Source organism: Topomyia yanbarensis, chromosome 3 (genome assembly GCF_030247195.1).
Source record: "Topomyia yanbarensis strain Yona2022 chromosome 3, ASM3024719v1, whole genome shotgun sequence".
In the NCBI taxonomy this organism is placed as follows: domain Eukaryota; kingdom Metazoa; phylum Arthropoda; class Insecta; order Diptera; family Culicidae; genus Topomyia; species Topomyia yanbarensis.
The window spans coordinates 165,724,960-165,747,163 of NC_080672.1; the positions used below are offsets into that span (position 1 = coordinate 165,724,960).

General features: G+C 36.9%; 1 protein-coding gene across 11 annotated transcripts in view; it reads right to left on the minus strand.

Moving 5' to 3' along the window:
• Positions 1–22,204, minus strand: part of LOC131691583 (spectrin beta chain) — a 65,183-nt gene that overhangs the window by 32,881 nt on the left and 10,098 nt on the right. The gene's annotated exons all lie outside the window — the stretch shown is intronic.

The following is a 22,204-nucleotide window of genomic DNA, read 5'->3' on the forward strand; positions in this document are numbered from 1 at the left end:
GCGAACTCGAAAGAACAAATCACATAGCACACAATGAAGTTTCTAATATTGACATGAAATTGTTTCTGCTTCACTCATTTATGCAGATTAATAATATAAATTTCTCGAGCTACAGAAATCCAAATAAAACAAAAATAATCTGAATATAGCTTCTCGTTGGCAATGGACGATCAATTGATTGATCAATTTCTCAATTTTATTCTAATAAAATGTAGACTACTACACATTCGAAATTTGAATCATACGAATAATCATGATCACGATCTTGTCCTTTCTTGGAAATTCGCCGGAGTTCAAAAACTTTATCACAATTACGCTACTGACCGACATAGGTGGTCAGTTCAACCCATTCTGCACGTCCCACATTTGATCAGCACGTTTTGTGCATCAACAAACGCCGCTTGAATCGAAAAGCAGAGCACACTGTCATGACAAGTTGTGGTATATTTGCATATTCTTTCAATTATGCGGTCTTGTCAGCAGCGATATACCGATATATCTCTTGCCAAACTCGGTAAGTTGACGTTGACTATTCCGTCATCAATGCTGTCCCTGGCAGTGACTGCATTGAGCTCAGTGGAAATGACGACCAAATACCGCCTGCTCACATTTTTTGATTATTTCTATTTCTATACCAGTGACACCGTCGGGCAGGACGGAATAACACACTCGAAAGGCTAATCAGAAACCAAAAGAACAACAACAACGTTGTTTTTCTTTTTAGTAACTCAACAACCACCGGCGGGGCAATGATGCGATGTTTATTGTATTCATATACTTTGATACGCTAATAATGCTTGCATACTGTGACATACAATGATTGAATAATTCGATCATGAATCGACCAAAGGGCCGAAGTCGCAATGATATCGAATCGAGAAAAATAGCTTTGAAAATTCGGTTCAGAAAATTAAATCGTATTTTAACAGTGTTTGCATACTGCGCCTTCAAATGTATTGAAACACTTTGAAACAATACTAGTTTTCGGAAGCATAACTAAAATGTTTTATATAATAACGTTTTCGTTGATAAAATTGAAAACAGATTATTTCGCCGAGTGTTGTTATGAAATGTTGATTAGGCCATTTTTGAGTCGCCCTCTTGTTTTGACGATTCTCAATTTCACCCTGCAGTGTCGCCAAAAAACAAAAATCAAATGTGGCTTTCGCCGTGCTCGCTGGAGGGGAAAATTTGTTATTCCCCCTGGGCGTAACAAGCACTTGGTTTTTGTTTGGGGCGATTTTGTTTACGGACCTTGTAAACAATGATGCTGTCAATTTCGCCTGTATACACTACCTTAGTAATGCAGAGGCGTAACCCGCCTGGCTTTTTGTTTACAGTTGAAAGTCAGATTCGCCGTTTTGTTTTTTATTGATTTTCATGAAGTGTGAAATATTTATAAATGAGTTTTTATATTTTTTATAAAGTATTTTTACTCCTCTTTCAGATATTAATCAAATCTCTGTTTGTGTACATTTGTTAGTTTCGCCCATTTGTCGGTTCACGATCGAATTAACGTTTTGTGTGCTGGTGAGATGTGGCAAAACAGACACTGTTGAATGCTCTGTTGATGTTCTGGCGGACCTGATATGACAGGGTTGGTTTGTTTTTTTTCTAATGTTTTGCCGACACAATTCATGAATTTCTAAATTTCTCGTATTTTCACATACCTCAAACGATTAGGTACAGTTTGATGTAATAAAGAAATTAAAATCGTGAGCAATATAGTGTACCTATACATTTGGGACACAGTGTATAATTCTTTTACTACCATGAACTTATTTTTCGATTGCGACTCATCAACACTTTTAATGAGCAATAAAGGACTGTTACTAGTACACGTCAGCATATCTCCACAGCAACTAGCCAGGCATTTGCAATATGTTAATCAAATTTTATTTCATTGTCAAATATTTAGCCAAAATATTGCCGGTTTTATTGGTAGAACCTCTATGTTAATGAGAATAACCAAATATTGATTTACTTTCAGAAATTAAAAAAACCAAAAATCTATCAATTATAATATGTATGGTAATGAGACCTGTCCCTATTATCGCTCTACCCAAATTCATAATAACAATCCCATCGGTTTCTCGGAGATGGCTTGACCGACCAAACTAAGCCTCAAATGAAAGAAGTTGCGTCCCCGAAAACTGATTCATCCAGATCAGACTTCCGATTCAGAAGTTACGGGTTGTAGAGTGCGGTCACATAGAAAATTCCGACTCAAACCGGATTCCCACGATGTGCTTACAACCGTTATTAACAAATAAAAATGACCATCAAATCGACATACGGCATTCGAAAGATATAGTATCCAAGCATCTTCTCAGTGAATTTCAAAATGATTCATCGAGAGATTCGAGAGATATGACGATTTGAAGTTTTATTATGTTTCACTATTAGGTAGGCAGCTCTATTTTTTATTCTCCTTGATGAAAATTGTTGATAAAACGTCTACCTTTTATTATAACTTTTATTCATTTTTTTTAATTTACACGTTTAACTATAACGTTAGATAGACAACCCTATTTTCATATTTTTTTCAGTGCAGCTTATACATAATATCCTTTGTACATTATATTTGTGTAATTAAATTGCATGATTTTTGTTTTAAACCGCGACACGTATAAACGCTCTAAATTATCAATGGACAAACATGGGTTCACGCTTCAAATCTAGTAGAAAACCCATCGAGGACCGCATACAAATTCAAATCGCTATAATTTCCGATTCCATCAATGAAATATTTTCAAATTATCAGGGAACATACCCCTATACTACTTTATTTTTTGAATGCCAAGTACCAAATGAGTAGGCAAATATTTTGTTTTGTTTATGAAGATAAGAACCAAATCGTCATATCGCTCGAATCTCTCGATGAATCATTTTGAAATTCACTGAAAAAATACTTGGATACTGTAGCTTCCGAATGCCGTATGCCGAATTGATGGTCATTTTTATTTGTTGTTATAATGGTTTTATGCACACCATGATACCGCGATGAATGCAAGGTAAAAATTTAGCTTAAATGGGTACCAAACAACTTGCATTTTCAGTTCTAGGTCACTGACGGCCAACCGAAGTCTCACATTGACCACTATAGACGGTCCCGGAAGTGCTTCGAAACAATTACCATCTATCAAAATTTAAAAAATTCACATCAGTTGATCGGAGATAGTTGGGCGGAGGAGCGAGGGTCATATACCATTCGAATCAGTTTGTCGAGATCGCAAAATGTCTGTGTGTGTCAAAAAATGTCACTCAATTTTCTCAGAGAGGGTTGAGTCGATTTGCACAAACTCAGTCTCAAATGAACGGTCGCAAAATGTCTGTGTGAATGTATAGATATGTCAAAAATGTCACTCAATTTTCCCAGAGATGGCTGAATCGATTTGCACAAACTTAGTCTTCAATGAACGGTATACCGATTCCATGGGCTGCTTTTGAGCATTTAGTTGATACGACTTTCGGTCCCGGAGTTACGGGTTCAAGAGTGCGGTCACACAGCTAATTCCCATATAAACTGGTAACACTATTATGTCCGAATGATGGAATACATATTCAAATAAATGGGTTCAATATTAGTTGAATTTGCGGTTTTAGATCACTAATGACCAATCGATGTAGCTTTGCCCACATTAGCCACATATGACGGTTCTTGATACCCCCGTGGAACTCGCCAAGTTTCTAAGCTAATGTCACCGATTTTTACAAACTTGATTTGAAATGAAAGATATAATACTCCCATCGACTGCTATTCAATTTGATTTAGTTCTGACTTTTGGTTCCGGAATTACAGGTTGGTTATTGCGATGACATAGGAATTTATCATATAAAGCTGTACAATATATTGTAATGAACATCAAATTACTTCGATTCGCAGGCCTAGATCATTGATAGTGAATCAAAGAATCTTGGAATATATTGTCCACTATCGACAATTTTGGTGTTTGCCCAATTTTTCCTCCTTAGGAAGAAATATAGCATAGCACGTTTGAGCAGTTTAATATACCCTCAAAATCTTAATGTACAGCAACAAACAATTTTTGGTGACTGCCGACAGAAAAATTAGTTGCGCTGTCATTTTCAGCCGATTTTCGATTCAACAACATTTGTGGAAAGAAGCAAAATAGACTTGATAAGTCTATTTTTTTTCTTTCCATAACTGTTAAAAATCGACAGTTGGCTGAAATGACAAATTAGCCATTTTTTTGAGCCGAAGGTCCCAGAAAATGTTTTTTTTGCAATAAATCAGGATTTTGAGGGTGTACGACAGCTTTCATACATTGTTTTGTGTTGCATTTGACGAGACCTACAGCCTGTACTAAATCACTTGAAAATGTTAAAAAATACCGTACCATCGTGTAATGCAACAGTGCCACACTCTTCCAAATATGGTCAAAATAGTATCATTACCCTACAATAAAAATTAGATTTTTAATTTGGTTCTTTGTGTAAGGGTAAGATAAATTCAAAATGAAAATAAATTCGTTTGTTCACTACCACAACTCTCAGTTGAATTTTAGGTCTCACCTTGTACTGTATACCTTATATTATATACCTGCGAGACGCCTCGAAATCGGCACCGTCTAGTCTGCTCTGTAATGATGATATACTATGCCATAGGCTCGAACGGAAATGATAAAGGATCACAACGTTGAAGTGCGCATGTTCCATAACATTCATCTATCGAACAATGAACTTGCCTGATTTCGACTGGAAAAAGTATCCTTGTTTGCTCACGCATTTTTGTTCGTTTACGTGTATGCATTGTTTAACCTAATTTCCTATTAAAATATGTAACGCAGTAGACAACACATGAACATATTTTGTAGTGTCTAATGCTATCTTTTCATCAATTTTGTTTTAAAGAGACAGTAAGGGGCCCAATCAAATCTATATAGTGAATGAATATGGCAAATATTATTGTGTGCACATCCGACATAGACTAACATGTTTGTTAAAATGTTTGATTTTGACATTTACTTTTCAGTTGTGCTAATAGCATCGAAGCAAGGGGAGCAAAATTTAAATACTCCGAAATACTCGCGCCAAGATCAACTGTCATCAACATAATAAAAGTGTTCGAAAAACGTATATTGATAATCAGGAAGACTGAACCGTGTGAAAATCGACGGCCGGAGTCCGCAAAACGACGAAAGGAGCGGTACCCTAGCCTCTCCGTCCGAGATATTGTCCGTAGGCAGGAACTGTCGTCACCAACCGTGCATCAAGCTGAAAAACGAGTCGAATTGCCGACTTACAATAAGATGGTGACTCTAAATCGTGACGATAAGTAAAACAAATCGACCACGAAAAAAGACCATGGAGTGGTATGCCGCGAACGACATACAGGTGGTGCCCACCCGATCAGAAACACATAACAAGAATATTTCAAAACTATATCTCTCGTTGTTACTTGTTATAATTTCCTGTTATTTTAACTACTAACGAGACCAAATTTATAACACAATTGGTTACGAAAATTGCATTCTGTTACAATCTTGTTATTTCATTCTGATTGGGCAAGGACATGAATCCTCTCGACACGCTAGAGTTCCACCCAATAGAAAATATTGGGCACTCGTTAAGCGGAACCTCAAGAGTCAGCGAGATGTAGTTAAAAAAACTGGCTTTCTGTGATGAGGAAAGTGACCAAGGAGGCTGTGCAAAACTTGATAGAAGGAGTCAAACGAAAGGCCGGCAATTCACATTTGCTAAAAAACGAAGCTTGACTGAATATTTTCACTTTATTCTGTACGATTTGAATTTGCAAACGAAACATGATTTGATTTTTTAATACAAAATTTAACCAATTTACACACATTATTGTTTGACCATTTTTCGATCGAAACACCCTTTATTAAATCTTAATTTGAACTTGCTTTCGTTTCATCATTCAGAAACATGCGAATTCCAAGATTCGGCAAAGGAAAAAACACAAATCATTCGCGGTTCGTACCAATACTAAGACAAACTTTTGGCATTGAGTTATTCGAAAAATGAGAGAAATCTTTTCGGAGTGCCCGCTAACAGTAGCAACTAGTCTAGTCCAATGGCGTATGCATGAAGCAGTAGGTTCTCTAATTTGGTGCAATGCGAAGCTCCAGCTATCATATAGGAAAAGGAGTGCAAAACCCCGAACAACACTTGTAAAGAAAAAATCGACGACGGTATGTAGGTCAGTGCGGTGCAGAGGGTAAATGATTTTGCCGATAGAGAATCGTTATACATATACCAGCCCGTCACCAGTCAACCATCGTTGGCTGTTAGCACAACCATACCGAGCGGAACCGTACATAAAGACAACTAATATGCCATCGGACGGTGCCTAGAAAAGGTTGATTGAGACGTATCAACATCAAAGCGAGAAGCCATATAGATAACCCTGCCGAACGCACAGGAAGCGGCCAAAAAGGTTGCTTTACAATATATAATGAAAAGGTCACCCGCTCTGCACAATAATAACATCAGGAGTAGGACGAACATGGGCTCAACGTATGCGGAATACCATTAAAGTAAAGCAAATATGCAGTAAAAATTGGAGTTTGTCGTTAAACTGGAGCATAGTTTTCTTTTTAAGAAACTAGTATTATTAAAATCATCTTCTTCAGTTCCTATTAGACTGAATTATAATTACTGGACATCACGCTTGACTAGGGGTTTGCTCAAGAACACAAATTGCGGCTCCGATTTTTTGGAGCTAGCGTCAATCCGGCGCTAGCTTAGTTCTGCCACTAAGTTAATGTCGGATTCTGATGGGACGAAGTCGAAACGCAATTTCCATACCTAATTTAAGTATAGATTTCGTGCTCTTCACTCAGCTTAAAATGAGCTCCTTTTTTGCGGGACATCGAGCTTGACTAGGGGTTTGCTCAGGAACACAAATTGCATCTCCGTTTTTCGGAGCTAGCGTCAATCAGGCGCTAGCTTAGTCTTGTCACTAAGCTAGTGTCCGATTCTGATGAGACGAAGTCGAAACGCAAATTCTATAAATAACTAAATCCATCAACAATTAACTTGGATTTGAACGATCAAAGTAACATTTGTAGCGAATTGATTATACATTCTGACTTCGATTCTGACCACCTTCCAGTAACTTTTTCGCTTTCTCAAGAAGCAGTTGCCAATTCCATTAGCTCAGTGTTAAATTACCACAAAGCAAATTGAAAAAGGTGCAAAACTTATAATGAGGATAATTTTAATCATGAGTGAGTTCATAGTTGATACTAGGAATTTATCTTCATTGTCGAAATGATGTGATAGGGTAATGAGCCTATTTTCACCATATTTCTATTTTCACCCAACCCATTTTAAGCCGTTGGATAGAGCAGCGTTTGCCATCTTTGTTCAGCGCACTGGGAAAAATAGCAGGGTGACAATTGGGGCATCCGATTCGACTTTTCGTTGCGCTCAAATACGAGCATTACATCGTTTTCAGGGCATTTGTGTTATTAGATTGGTTCTTAACAACGAAGCAAAGCTTTTGATGCCAATCTATACGCATTCCATAGATTTTAAGTATTTAAGTATTTACCATATTTAAGTACATGCATATATAGTCATTTAAATATATACATACTGACTTCCATATGCATACTAAGATACGTACATATACATAAGTATATACACGGATGCATACATACATATATGAATATATAAGCGTGATATAATCGAAACATTACGTATTGCTAAATAAAATCGAAAGACCTGGCAAACCCACGAAAAGGAGAAAGGAGTGTCAGGTAATTTCTTGCGCTGTAAGCAGCAGATGTAAGATCAAATTCTCCTCAGCATATTTCCAGAATCACAGCTATCAAATTAAAATAAGAATGGATTCATAATCGTACAAAAAAGCAATATCGAATTGAAAATTCGAATTGACAGGGTAAAACGAAATTCTCTTCGAATCGAAAGAAGAGGGGGTTTTGTCTTCATTCTTTTATGTTGTATATGATTAGCGACAAAGAAGATAATGGAATGACGAATACGAATTTCATAGTTCCATGAATAAATATAAAAATATAAGGTGCTGCTTAAAACTATAGATTGTATAGGAAAAAAATACTGTGTGCCTAAGTCACTGTAAGCTGACTACTGTCGCAAGTTGGTAAAATTTATTACGCACAGAAAGTTGCAAATTCCAAACGGTATTATTTCACCATTTACAGGCCATTCTTGGGAACGAAGCACAGATGCTGACGCTAATTTATACGCCTTCGATCGATTGTAGGCTAAGTAACAAATGAAATAATACACCGAAAAGCAAGTTAATTATTCCTTGATGTTCCGCACATCAGAATCGTATAAAATTCTCAAATTGTATCTATATAATGTAACACATTTGATACATTCATCTCACATTTATAAATTGAGTTGTTTTTTTTTCTAACTAATCAACATCTTTGTATCAAATTATGATCTAATATTTGGCCTGACATTCTTTGATAACAATACTAATATGGTTTTTTGATAAGGATGTGGCGTCTACTAATGATTTAATCAGTTTTTTGCGTCACATTTTAACAACCTGTAGACCCGTAGAAGTTTAGACAACCTACAATTGACTTATCACATTAAATTAAATGAAAGAAAAAATGGATATAAAATAATAACATTTGGATTTTACTGCATTGTGCAATGAAAACTCAACGTCTAGATTTGCTTTCATATACATATAAATATAGAATGGGAATAAAGCGAACGCCGTTGCAGTTGCCAAGAAGCCCCCACACCAGACTATCGATTTTGTTATAAAATTAAATTGATTACAAGTTTCTGCCACTGCACAGTGTTTTAAAACGTCGTTTTCGTGCCCAAAATCATAGCGTCTAAACCATTGACTTTAGAGGTATAGTTTGTTCGGAGAAGTTGTTGTTTTTATGATTGCGCATCCACAGAAGTATACCGTTCAGTGATTAATTCACCTATAAGTGATATACGCTTGATATTCGCTTGAATATTTCATTTTATACCACTGCGATGGCATATTGTATTGAACATAACACTCGGGGAGAATCGCGTCGACTAGCAATCGGGCCACTATATGAAAGTAAAAAGCTAGTACTTTCAGTATGTTATGATGTTGTTTGCTCCTTTTTGCTCCTTAACGAATTATTTAAGGTGGAAGTTACCCCAAAAAAATCGTAAAAATTGGCATATCTTTGTAAATTCAACAGATAGGAAGTAACTATGTTCGGCAAAAATATGTGTTTCGATACCGCAAATAACTTTGTCGAAGATTGCAAGAAGATACGAGAATGTCTGAAAAAATTATCATGAAAAAACTAATTTTAAGGGGTCTTCCATATAATATGTTCCATAACTCGTAAACTTCTGAAACTAGATATATGGTGCTTTCAGCAATTTCTTTTGTAGTAACATTTGCTACAACTTTGCCGAAGGCACAAAGTCTCTATCTTAATTAGTTCGGAAAATAAATTTCGTATATCACTTATAGGTGAATCAATCACTAAACGATATACTCTTGTGGATGCGCAATCATAAGAACAACAACTTCTCAGAACAAACTATACCTCTAAAGTCAACGGTTTGGACGCTATTAATTTTGAGCACGAAAACGACGTTTTAAAACACTGTGCACTGCCCGAAATCTATGTCAGCAAGCAGGACGTGGTTCTCAGCAACACAAAAATCTTACGTCACCTTCCGAGTACCTACGTGTTTATCTTGACGGATCGCAAAAAGTAAATTACCTATTTTTTATGTCGAGAAAATAGGAATTTATATCGTTGTCAAGCCGCAGAGTATTGGGCGATTGTTCACCGGCAAAGTAGTTTGATTTTCGATACATGCTTAGTTTCACTTCTAAGTATTTGGATAAATCTGGTTTACTTTTAAAGGGGCTTTCTTTAAGAGGCGAATAAAAAGTTGTTTTAGAAGGAAAATGACATAGCTACGCTTAATTATTTTTAGGTCAGTAAACAAAACCAAACAAATATTTGAAAAGTACTAGTAATTGTTTTCGCTAAAATGTTTCCGAGAATAGTGAACATATTGGTCAATCAGCGAACCGCCTCGTTACTGCAGTACCTAGTTGAGCGAAGCAGTTCGACTCATAGTTTTTGTTCAAAATAACAAAAAAAACAAGCTGATTTCCAACTTACATAAGCAAAAACGAAGAAACTAATGAATTCAGAAGAGAAGCCAATTTAACAGAAAACAAATTTCGATTGAGGCAAATTTGAACGAATTCTTAAATTGGAATATAATGTTCAAGCGAAAAAAAACGAGGGGCAAACATTACCCGTGATCACGTTCATCCGCGCTCTTGCATATTGGTTTGGTGTTCCAATATGTTCGGTTGGTTATATTCGGAAATTCTTTGAATTATTTTCTGACATTTATGTAGTACATTTTTTCTATTTATCGACAAAAAGATTTTTTTTCATTTCGCACAGCTCTCTTAAGGCAAGAGGGATCATCCATAAATGACGTAGCATTATATGGGAGAGGGGTTTTGTATTTTGTGATGATGTGTGACGACGGGGGGGTAGGGGATCATGTCATGCTTCTTGGTTTTTTAAGGGGAATGGAATAGAATTTTTTTAAAATTTTACGGTGACAAGGGGGGGAGGCAGAGTTACCGTCAAGCTACGTAATTACCAGGGGGTATTTAAAGGTTCGTGACGATATGCTACGATGGGGGAGGGGGTGTTAAAAATCACTCAAAAAATGCTACGTCATTTATGGACCATCCCATTGGGAATTTCACCAAAATAGTAAGATAGTGTTCACATTTGATTTTTGAATGTTGTATGCTCATCGATGATCCAAAAAAAGTTGGTATTCGTGTGAAGCGCACACGAGTTTAGAGTGGCCCGACCGGTATATCAATAGCAGGTTATCTTTTTTGTTCGAGATATGAAAGACAGATAACACACTACGGGTACGCTTTGTGAACCACTTCGTCCGTCAGAGTAGAAAACAAATCACTTTTATTTTCGGAACACTGATTACGTACAAGTTAATATGATTTCGCGCAGTATTGAATATTAAGTGGAGTTGGTACTGGTATACATGCTACATCCTCCAATAATGTATAGATGCTTCGGTGGTAGATGTACTCTTTTCATAGTCTTGTTAAAGGAATCTACCGCCTGTTTGGAAGGGGAAAAGTGTACAAATCGCCTTAAGGCCGGGTGTGATAATTTACCCATTTCAGAAAGCATCGCACGACACGATCGAGTTCGGCTGATGATCACGGAACCATTTACTAGCATTTAATAAAACATGTGCATCCAATAACGCGTCTCGCCAATGCACTTCTAGTTTATCGCGCAAACCGTTTTGAGTGCAAACAAAACAAGTGCCTGTAGTTCAGTAACGCGGTGTATGATACCGGCAAAAAGCAAATATACACATACAGACAGGCCGGTTAGCCGAGATCGAGCGCTGGTAGCTACTAGTATCACCCAACAACCCATCGTCGGTAAGAAAGCAGCATTCTTCTTCCAATGCTAACATATTCACGTTTTTGCCACGCTGTTTGCGCAGTGCTCAGCGATAAAAGATCCCCCCGCTTTACCACTCAACACTGCGCCAACAGCTATACGAGACCATTGATCAAAAGGTAAGTAAATTTTGGAAAATAGTAATAACAAACATAGGGGAAAAGAAAACATTGTTCATCGTAACTGAATTGATTGGCGAGTAGGACTCAGCTGCAACATGTTTGTGCTCGAGTAGTCAAATAGCAAAGTTGTAGTGCCAGTGACTATGGTGATTCATAATTTCCAGTAGATAGATAGCATGGCTGTAACCATTTTTGGCGGCATAAAATAAAACATGTTTTTCTAGTTGTATATTAAATATACGTGACACGTGCCCAAAAGCGTCAGGTGATTCGTTATGCCACTGAATTTTTGTTTCCGAATGCATTTCAAGTTAGATTACCAGTATTTAAAAAAGGTCACCGGCTTTCCAATTTACGGCAAGCCAGATAACAATGTTGATAAAGGTTTTATATTGGGAATTATATACGTTGGTATCACTTAGTTCTATTATAGAGAAACATAGTTAAATTGAGACCTAACAACCTTAAGGGATATTAGCTATAATTTCTTACCGATTTGCAAAATCGTTTCTTGGAAACTTGATCAATGCGCACATTTTAATCTCAGACAAATCGCGAATTTCTTACCAGATAAAGAACCTACCAAAAGCGGAAAAGGCCCGAATTGATCATTTATTCATTGAAGTGCAAATAAAGTCATTTAAATTGTTATTTTTTTTAGTTTAGTTCGCAAGTTTGGAAGTAGTTAGTAAATAAACATATGAAGTATGAGCTGGTGGTATCTAGAAAAAATGTTATGAGCTTAATAATCAATTCTATTCATAGGAGAGATACGTGCCTCATAGAAATTACGTTGAGTAATTAGCATAAAAAACCGCACTCAAAATACACCCAAATTCAGAAATTAATATAAAAAACTTCGAGAAAATCATCACGTAAAATTAGTAGCACCAAAAGTGAGTAACTTACTATAATGCGATGTGAGAAGTTAGTCAAAAGTGAGAAACTTACTGTAGCACCTTGCGTTTAGAATATAGAATGAATTAAGTGTATGAGACACAACCGTATAGGATTTTAAAAGCATAATTCGAATAAAAATCTTTCTAAAACTCTACAATAAATGTTACAACACTTTGAAAGAGATTCAGGTAAATTTGGGTTATGATATGTTGTTTTCAACAGCAGTTTTAGCATGTATGAACCTAACATACTGCTTGAACAATTTTGAAAAATCCTAGGTTTGCAAAAAGCTTTTATTGTGGAAGGGAAAATGATCAATACTGATGATTGAAAGACGTTTTATTTCAAGAAAACAGGAACCGCAATTCTCACTCACTCACGCGAAAATAATCTTTCACGATGTCCTGCTTTTCCAGAACAAGGTATATAAACAGCGTGAAAATTATCTTTCCTAATATAACTGATAAATAATTTCACCTCTCGTCGGAGAATATGCTTTTTTTTTTTTATTTTCGTGGAAATACAAAAATATCAAAATATCGACTCCCTTCATGAGCAAGAAAATCGAAAACAAAGTAGCATAGAATTGTTTTATCATGTTTGTTATAAGCGCCAGTAAGCCAGTGAACACAAAAGGAACACCGTAATAATTTGGGCATTAAGCCATGCGCTGTTTTTGGTCTTTACCGATGCAGCTGACATTAATGATGCGTAATCGAACTTTTTTCACCCTTTTGAACGCAAATAAACAAAAAAAAAAATGAAATAGAATTATCACGACAACAGTATCTTTGCAGTAATTGTCAATTTTGAGCAGTGTATTGAAGACAACAAGTTACGTTATTCTAAGCACCACTCTTACACTTTAGACATTTTTCAATTAGTCGGTTTTAGTATGTTATTTGCGCTCGCATTGTTAAACGTACTAATGTTTGATCTACTTTAGGATAGATTTAAAGAATTGAAAAGAGATAATCTCAGTTTTACTTTTGTTAGATACGTTGTTTTCAAAAATCATTCTTGGTTTGCTTTGAATCGGTGCAAAAGCAAATAAAAAAGCCTTCGTTCATATTGCTGTTCCATCCAGATCACGCGGTGAACGTTAGAGATGCTTTAATGTTTAAAGTTAAACCGATGAAACCATGATATTACCGGAGACGCTGTGTCCTAGGATTATCGTTCGAATTAGATTGCTGAAAGTAAAAGATTGAAGAATATTTCTTCATTTCAAAAGGTTTACGATCTACAGCAATTCATTTTCTCAAAATGGGATTCCGTACGTATGATTTGGTTTACCTGCTTAATGAAAAGATTGAACGTACTAACGCGTTTCATCTTTGCAGAATATTCTACGAATCCCACGCAATTCGGAGGACTTCAAAAAATTACGTAAGTTGAACTCTAACGAAATTAGCAAGAATTTAAAAAACTCCACCGAAATACTACGAGCTTCAAAAAAGCCACAAAACTCCGCACGCAATGGGATCGGACAGACTCTCACTATTGATCTTTTTATTTTTTTACATCTTCTAAATATATAAAAGACCTTAGACATCGAGAAGCTAACGCCTGGAACCGAGCAAAAAAAAATTAAAAAAGATCAACCAACACGGGCTAGTGACAGATATATTTAAACATAACATGCGTGTTTTGTCGTATTTATTCAGCAAAAAAGCGGTGAACCGTTTTCGTAAACTCCACCACAATTGAATATCACAAAAACATCATCAGCGGCTTCTTTGAACGCTTGTTCCAAAGAATAACCCAAAACAACACATATACAAAACAAAATAAAAATCACTCTGCTTCTCAACGATTCGTTCAATAGTTTCTATGTTCTATTGTACTCCTCATACAGTAGCCATTCAGTAACAGTCAGAGCAACGGTAGTGTTTCCTGTACCATCTTTCCAGTTCTTCATCACCAACCTCGAGTATTCACATATGCTGTATATGGCGGTTGCGACAGCGAATGTAAAATGACTTTCCGAAAAAAAAAACTGTAAACCCATAGCCAACCATAATGCTGACGTAGAAGTGCTTTCGTTGCACCTGCCATTCCCACACAAACAAACACTTTCCTGTATAGTACTGTCCAGTGTAATCACCTGGCACTCTCAAGCGATCGTGGAGAGTATACTAGGTTCATATACTAGTCGGTCTGAGAACGAAACCGGGAAGGAAGGACAGTCGAGTGTTTCGAATGCCAAAGCTTTATCCTCACTAGAAACTATTGCAGTGCCGATGTCGGTTGGACTTTGATGTGCTGCTTCGGTAGACATACCATGGCGAGTGAAATTTGTACGGAGGGTACGAGGGTGAAATGCCTTTTGATTGACTTATGGGACGCCACTACGCCGGCGACAACTATATTGATGGGTTGCAGCTACATTTGGCACACGAGAAGCTTTTTGTCGCATAGTGATCACTCTCTATTTAAAAATTGGACAAAACTTCAAAAGTTCTCTTAATTCGATTAAAACTTAACATTAGGATAGTTTTGGTGTTTATGAATAGCTAATGTAAGGCAGGTATGGTGGTTAAAAAAATGCAATATTTACGAATATAGAGTACATTATATCTGAACATAATTTTTTAAAAAGTGAAAAGCTAATTTTTCAACAATACGTTATTTCATTGGTAATAATTCTATAAATTGCATTACGAACCCTAGATCAAACACTAATTTAATTTAAAATTTAATTGCGAATAGCTTCGCGAGTGGTCAATTAGTTTGTTTATGACAATTGGACTATTTTAGAAGCATAATAAACTTTAAAAATCTATTTATTTTATCCGCCCCAATAATAATAAAACAGATTTTTTGCGAAGTTAATTCAATCTACCGAAACCAAGATTGAAATTTAAAGTCTCCATAAAATATTAACTTTCAAGCAGGCTGGATTTCCATGAAAAATGTGACACTTTCATTTCAAAGCAATGCTGTTTTCATTCATCAACCAACGTCTTCGATTGTTCTATAGAGATCAGTTTGTGCCAAATGAGGACATATTTATTATTTTCACCCATAAAAGTGACTGCACAAAGTAAAGTCACTATGGCTCGAAAAATCCGATCGGTACCCAGGTGGAATGAATGAAAATAAATGGAAAAATTGCAACTATGAGACGACTTTAAACATAGTACATGCAAAATTACTAAAAGTATGAGTTCCTACTTCACGCGTAGCGTAAACGGACGTCTTCCAAAATCTATATATCTAATTTCTTGATATCAGAAAATAGAACGGTTTAATTTCTCTGTTAGTACATTCCGAACGAAATATCGTCGTGGATAAAGCACCATCCGTTCTCAGAGATAGGTTTGCATTTTAACGCTAATTCATGAAAAAATTAAGAATTCATAAGAAGTTTTAAATAACTCATCGAACTGATCAGCAGAGCTATCACAAATTTTATGTCTGTTACACAATGTGCTTCGTATCAAATCAGTCCAGAAATCATGCAAGTAAAATGCTAAATGCTCACTGGCAATACTTTCATCACTCACGGTATGAGTAGGAATTAAGGTTGACTTACACAGTGATGATGAATTATGCTTTACAGCAGACATATACTTAAGATAACTACGTAACGTCACTAGATCATAAAACCGAACATCTCCTAACTTATTACAAATGCAGGTTCTATCAATATGGTCAGCCATTCGTTATCTCATCTTTCGTTAGCGCTAATAGATCGTGAGCCATGCACCATCGTCAGTATAAACTAACGAAAGGGGCCGGAGCGTGAAGAGCAAGTGCGCTCAGTCAACGGTCGATTCTCTGAGTTCATAGTTTAAAAATATAAAATTACTCATCCATTCAATTTCCCGTATACCGTGCGCGTTCATACGCTTTCGGTGATAGTCGGAATGATGTGCTACGATCTCCACAGCGTCCGGCGAGAATACAAATCACGAGTTCTTGTGTTTTGTTCTGTGTTGGTTGTTTCTGTACTGAACTGAAGCTATACATGGTAAGCTGTGGATTATTGGGAATTTCCTGTCAGTTCGCCTTCACAAAACAATTTTATTTAGTGGATTGTAGAATTTGATCGATACATGTTGTAATATTTGGCATTGCCACCAATCCCAAATAAATTTAATAGTGGGTATCTATAATTTGCCATATTATCAGCAAAGTCTTGCTTCCCGGAACGTTCAATTCTTGCAGTAGACAGAAATGTCCAATGATAACATAATTCTTCTATTTAACGATAGTTCAAACTAAAAAGAAAACAAATGCAGATTATGCAAGAAAATGCTATGATTATTACCTCACACTATTGACTCCTCTTCTTTAGCGTATTCCATAATTGAACTTGTATTACCGATAGCTTGGTGGGACAAAAACGAAATAGGAATCAATCCAATTAGGCACAAACGCAAACAGAACATATTTTAAATCGCACGAACCTGACCTACATATTGTTTTCAGGATCAATAGAAAAGCGTTTATTGCTACATTTTTCCGTTGAACCGAAGAGTATCTGCATAGTGTCCACAAGTGATTTTTTTCAGGAAAAATGAGCAAGCAAAATATTTTGAGAAATGATTTTACGCAGTGATTTCCTTCATTAATTTCCTTTTGAGGAAGTGATGAAACACCACGATCTAAAAAAGAATCGCGTCTGTGATTTGTTGGAATGTTATTGTCCGCGTAAAACAGTTGAAGGTTTTAACCCATTATAACCCAGCTATGTTGAACCGTTTGGTTATTTATAATATGCTTAGAGAGCTCTCATATTATACCCAAATAAGCGTGAGAAAAACAAAATAAACACTTTGTAAAGGTTTGTTGCGAAAAAAACTACCATATGAAATTTCATACGCTGGGCTGATAGGGTATCCAATAATGTTTACAAAGAAAATATCGTTATATTTAGCATAATACTAAATAATATTTCCAACATTGCGAGAACATTCATATATTAGCTTTTTTCAATGATTTCAATACTCTCGTCCTCTCTCGTAGCGTTTCGTCTCATGATAGGTTCGTTGCATCAAATCATCTTTCCTTAAAAAAATTGTAACTGTTTTAAGACAAAGGACATTTTTTTTCGAGAGTTGTCCTACAGGATCTGTAGGACAACTCTCCCCGTCAGAATCACATACTACAATTTGCAGACGATACAGGCAATAGCGCCCAATAAAATACTGCTTAAGACCAATTGTTGCGGGCCGTGACTCTGAATGTGATAGTCATTGCACGATTCAGATATGTGCGGGCGTAGAGACTTCGCGATCGCGTCTATCATCGCGAAGGACTCGAGCATTTGTACGTCAACGTGTTCAATCGCGTGTGGGTTTGTATGTCGCGTGTGCTAACGTGTATGTAACTTCGCTTATATAAATTCTATTTTATAACCTTGTGTCTTTCGCATATTCGCATTTCGGATGATCGCGCGCGGACCGTGAATCTAAAACTTTATTTTCGGTGTACGGCTCAGATGCTAGAACAAAGTGAGATCTTTCATATCACTAGAGTTTATTTATTTATCTATTTATTTATTTATTTATTTATATATTTATTTATTTATTTATTTATTTATTTATTTTTTTATAATTGATATCAACAGACATAGTGTGGCCCTAGTTCTCTTCTTAATCTATTTAAAAAGTCAAATTGTAATCTGGTACATGGAATGTGAAGATCGAACTCGGATGACACTGTCGAAGGTCCGCTGCAAACCAATGATGGCACCGTTAGTTAGTCCGGCGAAGAGGTAATCGAAGGAATGAATTTTTGCGAAGGGCGCGAGGGCGAACGTTCATATTTAGCGCACTGAGAAGCTCGGGGCAGTCAATTCGATCTTGCAAAATATCCGAAATCGTCATAGCATGGAATAGATCCCGCTGCACTTGCAATGTTTCGAGTCCAATAAGCAAACCCCGGCTTTTGTAACTAGGCAGCTGGTGAGGGTTGCACCAAGGCAATCGACGAAGGGCAAACCGAACAAATCTGCGCTGTACTGTCTCAATTCGATGGACACCGTTAAGATAATGAGGGTTCCACACAACTGAACAATATTCCAGAGTTGATCGAACGAGTGAGCAATAGAGAGATTTCAAGCAGTATATATCTGAAAAGTGCTTAAATATTCTCATTATGAACCCCAAACAGCGTGATGCCTTGCGACAATATAGCTGATATGCTGTTTAAACGTCAGTTGTTCATCGAGAAAAATTCCGAGATCTTTGACACAATTCGCTCTGTCAATCGTGGATTCAACTAGACAGTAATCGAATCGAATTGGCGTTTTTTTCCTCGAGAACGTTATGACCGTACATTTCTTGGCGTTTAGGGTCATTCGGTTGAACTCGCACCATTCCGCAACCAGTTGGCGTTGAAGGAAAGCTGCATCATCAGTATTCCGGATTCTATGGTATAACTTCAGGTCGTCGGCGAAAGAGAACCGTGGTCCTTCTAAACAAAAGCTGACGTCGTTGAAATACAGAAGAAAAATCAATGGATCGAGATGGCTGCCTTGTGGAACACCAGATGAAGCAAAGAACTCTTCGGATACACAATCACCTATCTTGACTGCTAAACGACGATGACTGAGATACGATTGCATCCAACGGAGAATATTAGTACCAAAGCCAAGTCTATCCAACTTTGCCACTGCAATAGCGTGATTAATCTTGTCAAAAGCAGCTGAAAGGTCCGTGTAGATAACGTCAGTTTGAAGGCCGTTCGACATGGCATCTGTAACATATGTTGTAAACGACAGAAGATCCGCAGATGTTGAACGTTTCGGCATAAATCCATGCTGAGTCTCGGAGATATACTGTTTGCAGTGGCTTGAGATGGGTTCCAACACAGCCATTTCAAACAGCTTAGGAACTGCGCTTAGCGTTGTAATACCACGGTAGTTGTCAACTACTTTTTTATCACCTTTTTGTGAACTGGAAACATGAAGGATTTCTAGAGTTCGGGAAATACTCCGGTTGTTAGCGACAATTGAAACAGATGACAAAGAGGTTCAATTAGACCGACAGAGCATTTTTTTAGAATAATAGTTGGTATGCCATCTGGGCTTACCGAAGTTGAAGCCTTCATTTTGCCAATCGCCAGTTGTACCATACTATTGTCGATATTGATAGAGTTCCCGGTCATGTCGCCATGGAACGTGTTGTCTAGTGGATATGAGCTTTATTTTTTGATTGGTCCTACTGGACCTAAGTTATTAGGACAGAGTGTAATGGTTTGCGGACGTGACATATTCATGATAGCGCAAAAACGGACGTTTGTATGTTCGCGTTTGAAACTTCGTAGGTGCTAAAACGTTCACCTTATTACCGGGGTGTTATCAAGTTTGCGCGATCGCGGGCGTAGGTGTGCGTTGTTAACCCTACAACGGTTTCGTGACTTTTTGTATACGTAAACGGTTTTGTGGAGTACATTCGTACCCCAGCACTAAAATCTCTCTAATATGCCTAATTTTTATTGAATTTATTAATAAATTGGATAGTTTTATTCTAAAATCATTCGTAAAGAAGCCTGTTCAAAAATATTCGTGTTTTGTCGATTTCATCATGCAATATGGCATTTTTTATAGAACAGGTCTTCAAAATACGCCAAAATTCCCTTTATCCCTAATATTTCTATAACTCCGCTAGTTTCCAACCAATTTTGACCATCTATACGTTGTGAAGATTGTTAAATTTCCTTTCGAACAAATAATAAATTATTCAAAAACCGGCCAAAAAGTATACTTATTCCGACGCTTTTTTGAACACCAAGCGCCAATACAAACAGCAATATACAGTAACGGAGATAACTCAGGAAGGCGTTGAAAGGACTGATAGAGCCGGTGCATTGTACGGATGTATAAAGTAAATATGTTCCAGAGCCTGGGCTACAGAAGACGACAAATCGAGTGGTGCATGGTACATAAACAAAGTCATATTCACGAATGCGTTTTGCCTCCTTCATCCGCAAAATCAAAAATTACGATGAAGATCCGAGCGCTTTTTCTAATTACTTTGCTGTAGTATCCCCGTCCACGAATACCACCATCAAATTGTGGAAAATGTTTGCAAACACGGCTCACAGCAAAAGTCAATCCACGTCGACCCGCCAGTCGGCCACGTCACCGCGCACTGACTAGTGGTCGAGCGTAGGTATGCGCAGGTGCAGTGTATGAAAAAAAAAACATAGAACATAAAAAGGCACATTAGCCCTCTCGGTCTCCTCGGTGCATCACTATCGCGGCGTAATGCAATAACCATATTAAAACAATTGCCTGTCAGTGGTTCTGTAGCACTGATGCACGCAATATGCTTGATGATCTTTGCTACCGTCAAACCCCTCAACCTTGGGGAGGGGACATCCCGGCTTGATCGATTTTCATGATATTGATATCAAATTAAAGGTAAGTTCGAGCTCTTCAATATGAACCTAGAATATTAATACATGAAAATAGGTTTTTAATAATATGAACCTAAAAATTAAAAGAATTTGTTTTTTCACTGTTTTAGCTAAAAAGCAATAAAATATGATGATTTGTTTTTAGTCAAATATCGTAAAGCGAATTTTTTTCAGGTTTACATTGTTTTTGGGTTTTAATTGGTGTAAATGGCACTCTAGAATATACGAAGGAAAAATGTAGAACAAAGCTATACGTATTATCTTAAAACTTTTAGGCCTGCCATAGTTGGTACCGTCGAAAGAGTTGCTCAGAATAGCATTCAATAGCATTCTCTAAAACTTCTTTGAAAACACAATTCTTAGTTAGGTAAAGCGCCGCTCTAGTGACCGAGTTCGTAATCACTAGATACTAAGCATCAACATTGCATCAACCTAACCTATCAACCTATAGCGTAACCACGAGGAGTTATCACTTTATTCCACGTTTTCCGGCGACTGTGCTTTGACGACGGTGTCAACCATTGCTCTAAATAAAGCAGAATTGCACTTATCTTTCTGTGATGTGTACTTTTACAGCAAAATTTCATTTTTTTTCAAAATTCAACCATTCAAACCATATACGACATAAAAGTGCTTCTTTTGTTAGTAGCTGACATACCCGACTCGGATCACCCACCGGATGTTAACTGCGACTGGATCTCATCTACAGCAACGTCGATTTATACTGTAGCACTGCATCTAGTAAATTCTGCTGGAAGAAATACCTAGATATATAGCCAACGCTCATACTGGAGTGGTGCCAAGTATATCCAAGTTGAACGTTTATTCCGAGAAGAGCAACGTGTTAATCAGAATCTTTATTATTCTACAGAGAAATACTACATAACATTCGTATATGTAGGTAACGAATCGATCGTGATTTTTGTTAAGCCAATTTTGCAGCGATTTAAAATCAGCTTTATATGTGGCAAATAAAATGTTGGATTAGTTCCAATAAATAGAATCATGTGATCATCAGCAGTTTCAAAAAAATACCTCAACCACGAAGAAATAAGGCCGGATTGAAGCAAGATAACGCTTCCTCCAGCACGAAGTCGAATTGAAATGAACTTTTCTTCCTCTTTTGGGGTTCGTGTTTATTCTTGCTGGCACCAGTCAACTGTAGTCGAGGACACAGTGGAAAATCAATATCATGCGTTGAGAAAAACGCTCTATGACGTTGATGTAAGATTTTTCGTTGGATTTTTAGCTAGTAGTATGTGCTCAAGTAGGAATCAATACCACTTGAATTCGTGATTGCCAAAGGCTGTGGATTTGCCGAAAAGTTTCGTG